Raw genomic sequence first — 7,148 nt, 5'->3', positions numbered from 1 at the left:
GAATTTATAAATGTAAAAGAATGGTCAGTGCAATGTCACAGACTTTGCCATTAATTTTCTGTACAAATCTTCAGTGAAATCTCGTGAAACTTGATACAGACAGAGTCTTGGGCATTCTGAAGAAGTATGAATAGAAATCTTGCTGTAAGATTTGAAGGAATTTAAATAATGCATTTATAAATGTAAAAGAATGGTCAGTGCAATGTCACAGACTTTGTATGAATAGAAAATTTCCTGTTAACTCTGAAGACTTTTTTTGATAAATGATAAAAAACATTTTGCCTTTTATCGTTATTATTATTATGAAAGGACACATCAGAAATGACAAGAAGCAACAATATATAATGCTATATAATGCATTGTGACAGACTGCCATTCATTTTCTGTACAAATTCTACACTAAAACATTGTGAACACAGATAGAGACATGATTGTTCAGAAAAAAGAATTTATAGAAATGTTCATGGTAACTCTGAAGAATTTTTAATAATGCATGTAGAAAAAAAGGAACAAACATTAAGTGTTAGAATGTATTTTAACAAACTTTATTTTTTCAGAAAACTTCACAGTATAATGTATTCGAATGTAATATAAGTGTATCTTCTATAATGTACAATATAAATACGTTTTGTAAATACTTTTTCCCTGTTTTCGGGCACATTTAATTTTTAACCGCTGAAATATAGATGTTCGTCAGCTTTTTGGCCGCTTCGTGTCTCCGTACCGTAATTCTGCTAATAGACGTGCAGCAAATCCACTAGGCGGCTGATGATTGCAGATGGCGGCTCACTTGACCGCGGTATTTTCTATCACCCTACACCTACCCTACACCTAAACCTAGCCCTCACAGGAGACTGTGCACACTTTTACTTTCTCAAAAAAACTCATTCTGCATGATTTATAAGCCTGTTTCCTCATGGGCACCTCACAAATGTCCCCCACAAGGTCAAAATTTACTGGTATTACTATCCTTGTGGGGACATTTGGTCCCCATAACGTGATAAATACCAGGTGCACACACACACACACACACACAAATTCCCTCCAGGATAAAAAAACAAGACCAACACACCTTTTGGGTTAACATTGATTCTCCCTTCTACTACATTCCACAGGCACTCTAGCACTGGCACATAAAACAGGAGTCCATATCCAATGTCCATATCCCATTACCATAAAACCCAGAGTAGGATTTGAACAACATTTTGCATTTGTTGCACTCTCTGATGTCAAAGGGCACCCGCAATTCAGCCTTGGATGACGCATTCCAACTACTTCACATCTCCTTATACAATCGCTACTCTCGTTGATCTCCGTCTGTAGCCGAAAATGAAGTCGAACACACCTAAAGTGTTCGCGCGAGCAGGTGAGAGAAGATCGAGCGCGAGGATGTGTGAAAGATCATGCGCGAAGGTTTGGAATGAGCTCGCGGTTCCTGTTTCCTCGCGTGTAGATCTGTTTTCCTCTCGCGTATGTGATTTACTGCGCGTGCCAGCATCAGTGGTGCACTCGGTTATTAATGGCATTGATTTGCCACCATAAATAACGTCATACGCTTTCGCGCGTTGTCTGGCGCTGAGCCAGAGAGTATGAAATGACATTGGGGACAATACCTATTATATGAAACGCGTGAAATCTGGACGCATTAACACGCAAAGTTTGTACGCGTAAATACGAAGTATATGTTCGGGTGTCGCGTCAGACTGCACAACAGCCAATAGCGTTGCTCTATTTAGGATTTAATTTGCATTTGTGATGGGATGGCACGTTGCTGTATATGTATATAAACATCAGACGACATTTCTTTTCGTGAGGGATGACGTGCTGTTAGGTAAGCAAATACCTATGCAAACGTCACACGTAACATTTGTTCGTGAATGAGATCATAAATTTACGTTGGCATGTACATAGGCAAGCCTAAAACTTTAGAGTCAATGATGCATTTATACGTTGGTTGTGATGTCAGTGCTGTGTCATCTCATCCCGTTTGTACTCATGCAGGTTAGAAATAATACAAATAATACAAATATCTTGAATGTATACTGTATATGTCAGATAAAAATAATGTAATAACAACAATATATTGTAACAAACACAAATTTAACAATTATATTATAACAATCAGGCAAATCCAAAAGCAGAAAACAAAGCACCAGTAGCCTATGACAATTCACAAATCTTTATTCAACCTTTAAACCCAGACACAATCATACGACACATAAACATTACAGAGTCACTACAACAGGCGGACCATGCAACGTAAACTGTGGGGCAGTCAGTCCAAGTCCAAGTTTAAATAGCAACAGTTGTGGATTCAGTAGACATTTAGATGCTATTTACTTATAAATAGTGAGAAATAACGTTACTATTTGCTCCTCAGTATTGTTGTGCATTAAACATCCTGCAATATAACTGACAGTAAATCATTATATTTATAAAACAATATTAAAATCATGGCAACTTATTGAGATATTAAAGAGCGCTACCCCTAACCTTACCCTAAATGTAACTTTTATGAATTAAAATGAATTTTAAGTCAAAGCATTTTTGTTGAAAACAAACGCGTTTATTAACTGTAAAGTAATAAAAAAGCGCTGTCAGTGGGAATAGAACCCCGGTCTCCCTTTACACGTTACGCCACAGAAACCGCTGACTAAAGAGGTGACTTTTTCCACATATAGGGTAACGTTAGACTGGCCTAGTGTATTTAGTTCTGCCAACAAGTAGGCTATTTGCAGTGGACACCTCGAATGTATTAATCAGAGGGGAAATGTGGTCGTTGGATCACCGAGACCACTCACTTTACCTACAGGACAAATTCCTTTAACGTTACAAAAGAATATAATGTTAATTCATGCAGTCATTGAGTGTATTTAATCATTGACCCTAAATTATCACCAGTTCAACTAAAACAGAAAAATTAGTATGTCGCACATCATCATATAATCACAATTATGCAGTTTTTAAACATTAATATTTATTTTAGGTTTCAGACATTTAAATACACATAAGTACTAGTAAAACAACACATGTAGAGTTTGTAAAATACACACGGATGTCTTTGGAAGCAGCAATAACAATCCATTGAAGTATAATTGTGTTTAATTCATATCAGATACACATAGTGTAAGTAACGATATAATTCACTCCATTCCTTTCCCAGTTCACCAGACACTTACTTTCATGTATTTCAGGAGAAACTGGTGAATTTATGTGCTGTACATCCGGGTGACAGGACTCTCTGAACGACAGCGAGAACAAACATGGCGGCGCCATCTCACATTATAGATCACCATCCAGATCATTTATAAAGGTTTTAAAACGGCAAAATACACTCACTTACACGTATTCATAAATCAGAATATCAGATAGTTGAAGACATGGTAAACAAGTGTGTGAATATTTTGAATTAAAAAAGGAAAAACTAAATGAAAGCGATACGTCTGTCATACAGCGCTGTAGTGGCTGCGGTGTGTCACGTGACAATCATGACGCGTCGCCATGGAAACAACAAAGGGAACGTTCTAAAATAACGGTCGCCTAACAATAACTCATTGTGGGTCAGAGAGAATATTTTACACTCAGCAGTGAAAGAGTGAAGTGAACCAACCATGAGAAACACCACTAAACACAAATGATAAGAATAAAACAGGGGGAAAGAAAAGAAAATGAAAGGATTGTTTTGAAAATAAGACAGCATAGAGTTGAGCTAATAAAACAAACACATGAAACATCGTAAACATTACAGTGTTTGCCCACCCCTATTCTGTCCCCAAATGACTGAATAAAACGGCCCCTAATCAAGTCACCGAGCATAATAGACATAAACTAGTCCTGACTCAACTGAGAGACCACAATAACAGCTTAGTCACTAGAGACGACATCCAAACCTTGGGTTCAATAATAAACTCAAATGTGAGTCTCCATAAGAAGAAGAAGAAGAAAACAGAGCTGTAGTTAAAGCTGATCAAACGTAGAGCACAGGGTCGACTGAGGAGTCGCTTTCTTCTTCCAGACGTTATTGTTTTCATAACTAACTTGAGGCCGGACGGGTCGACTAGGGATCGACTGAATCAATGTCGGACATCAGCTGTAGAGGAGCCGCTCTGTTTCCTCCACAACAACATTTTACAGCCAGACGTGTGTTTCTGAAGAAAGCAGAAAGATTATTCTTACAGTTTTGGGGTTTTCCTAAAAAAGATGCAAAAAAAAAAAGATTACTAGTACCTGCTGAAAAGTTACTGCTTTTTTAAGTGTTTTTGCCTGCAAATTTCTCTATTTAACACATTAATAATGATTCTTCCCAAAGTTATAAATTCTGATCAGTCAGGCTTCATGAAATCCAGCTGTGCTTTGGATAATGTCTGACGTGCTCTTTTTCGAAAGTGTTTAGAGGCTGTGAATACTCCAGGACGAGGATGAAGTGATCTTCCTCCTCAAACCAGTCCAGCATGTGCACCATGTAGAGGCTCAACGGAGCTCGATTCAGCAGCAGCTTTAGAGACACTTCTGGAGAAAAGAGATCAACAAATGATTCGCTGACTTTCAAAATCACATTTCACTTGTAAGGAAGATTTTTTTTTTTTTTTTTTTTTTTTTTTTTTTTAAGAGTTTGTATAATCGTTAAACTGAAATTAAAATGTACACGCACATTTAAAAGCAATTTTAATACCCTGCGTTTAGAGAGCGCACCAAACAAACATGAGCTCACAAATAATAAAAATCATTTAGTTCATTTAGAGAACAGACAATACTATTAAAACTGAACGCGGCTGTTCAATGCAGTGAACCGAACGACAGTCACATCACAGATCAGATTCATTTATCAGTGAAGAGAGTGAGTGGAGCTGACTGACAAGAAGAAAGAGCTGAGAAAGACAAAACCATGGTGAAAGAGTTTCAAAACAAATGCAAAAGCGCCTGTTATAAATTATTTTGGATTTTGAAAAGCCTGTTAACTTTTGCCGTTTATCTCAGTTGATAGTGGAAGTTTCATATTTATTAGTTTCCACAGTGTTTGCTGAATTTTATTTATTTAAACTGTGTCATTTATTTATTTTGTTTCTTATTTATTTGGTTACACAGTGTTTACTGATTTTCAGTTTTGTATACCTATTTAAACTTTGTTTAAAAGTTATTATAAAGTTATTATTTTATATTAGGCATATAACATGGTGTATTTTTATTCGTTTTGTTAATAAAAGTTCATTAGTGAAGAAAAGAGGGAAAACTGAAATGAACTAAAAACAAACAATTGTTTTTAGATGCTAAATTGTGCTGATTTGAAAGTGAAAGTAAAACTCGAACTATACCTACAGAACATATTGCTGTATTGTTTTCCTTAAAGTTTCTTTATTTGGTCTTTAAAAGTTCTTTAAAAAGTCTTAAATTTCCCCCCATAAATCCTGCAGAAACCCTGAGTCACTTACCAACCTGTGTGGAAGAGCGAACATTGCATCTGGTTTATCAGAAGGACAGTGAGACTGTTTAACTGCCCTGATGCTGTGAGTGTTCAATATTTCTTCACATTCGTCAAGATCCTTCTGCAGTTCACTTAAAAACACAAAACACATGAAGCATATCTGCTCATGACTCCATTGAAGAGCCGTCTCTCTTTCAAGTCATGTAGAGCAGTGGTTCCCAACCACGTTCCTGGAGGTCCTGGAGGTCTCCTTAATCAAACACACCTGATTCAGATCATCAGCTCATTAGTAGAGACTCCAAGACAGAGATTGTCTTACTACAGGGAGATGAGAGGCTCTGTGTTCACTATGGCGTATTGTTGTGTCGATTGGATGTCGATCGTTTAGCCGTCGTAAAAAAAAATACAGAGAATACATCATTTCACAAATTTCCACAGAACAAAGAACTTAAGAAAAAGTGGATTGTGAAAATGCGACGAGACATAGGACCTAACTTTCAGGTAATAATATTGCATTTATTTAAGAAAATGACTGTGGATACTAGCCTATTGGCTAATTGCTAATTTCTAATGGGCGCATGTTTATCTTCCTATAAATGCATACATATGCTAAAATAAGCTTAAATATGATGTTTTACACCAACAACTAACGTTAAATGTCTTCTTTTTGTATAGATTACAAAGAACACAAGAGTGTGCTCGAAACATTTCTGTTTTTTAAGAACATTAACTGGAATTAGGAAGCTAAAGGAAGGTTCAGTTCCATCCGTGTTTACCTGGACTCAGCAGTCTTACAAAAGGAAAACCTTGCGATCATAAGTGAAACAGATGTATTTTTTCGAATGATGTTATATAGATTAAAACACTTAATAATTTGTGATAAGAGTGTGCAGCTAGATCGTAAGCACCTTTCAGACATTTATTATGAAATAAAGATAAACATGTTTATATCAATATAATATATACAGTATGAGGTTACTAGGTAGTGTAGGATTACAAATTTAAGAATCTGTTGAAAATATGCTGATCCTATGTTCTGACATAGCATCACAATAAAACTAAGGTAAAGTACATTGTATTTAACATTTAAGGTAAATATGAGGTTATCAGACAAATGATTCTCGCAAGCAAAGTTTGTAGCAAGATGTCCCTGCCAGTTCCTGTTCTTTTATTGTAAGTCAAATGAGCCAGATTACTGAGATGTTCACCTTTTGTTTGTAATGGCTCTCGGTGCCTCTGCCCAGTCTTTGAGTAGTTATGATGATTGGATTAGGACTGGTGTAAATGGGGCACTTGGCTACACTTGAGTACTTCATTTGCATGCTTTGTTTGGGATCGTCACCCAGGTGCTTTGTCTACATTTCAGGGGACTGCCCCCTAAATGTATATAAACTACAATGTATCACTGCCTTAGTCAGACTTTTGAGGACTGCAGAGCTACGCAGCACATTCTCAATAAAGAATTCTGCTAAAGATACCCAAGAGTCTCCTGGTCTTCGCTTCTGAGTTTCCAACAGTTTTGGTGCCGTGACCCGGATAGAGCTCCTCACCTGAATCCAGATTGAAGCTCAACAAAGATCTGACTTCGTTCTAGACTGAATCTTTCTGTACCAAGGGTTGGTGAGTATCACTCTATCCAAAAGAACCATTAGAAGCCAGTACATGTGGTTATCCTCTGCGCCGCCAGAGAAGTGTTAACAAACAGCTGCAGGGTTTGTTTAACAGA

The 7,148-nt window shown here is 36.9% G+C and overlaps 1 long non-coding RNA gene across 1 annotated transcript; it reads right to left on the bottom strand.

The window, feature by feature from the left end:
* Positions 1-3,119: 3,119 nt before the first annotated feature.
* On the bottom strand, positions 3,120-5,655 carry LOC127162472 (uncharacterized). Its single transcript, XR_007827361.1, has 3 exons — positions 5,430-5,655; positions 4,228-4,509; positions 3,120-4,148 (listed from the first exon to the last, which is right to left on the bottom strand). It is a non-coding gene; the product is annotated as an uncharacterized LOC127162472 (long non-coding RNA).
* Positions 5,656-7,148: the final 1,493 nt, after the last annotated feature.

Source organism: Labeo rohita, unplaced genomic scaffold, assembly GCF_022985175.1.
Source record: "Labeo rohita strain BAU-BD-2019 unplaced genomic scaffold, IGBB_LRoh.1.0 scaffold_943, whole genome shotgun sequence".
Classification (NCBI taxonomy): Eukaryota; Metazoa; Chordata; class Actinopteri; order Cypriniformes; family Cyprinidae; genus Labeo; species Labeo rohita.
This window is presented reverse-complemented; position numbering and strand designations above follow the sequence as displayed.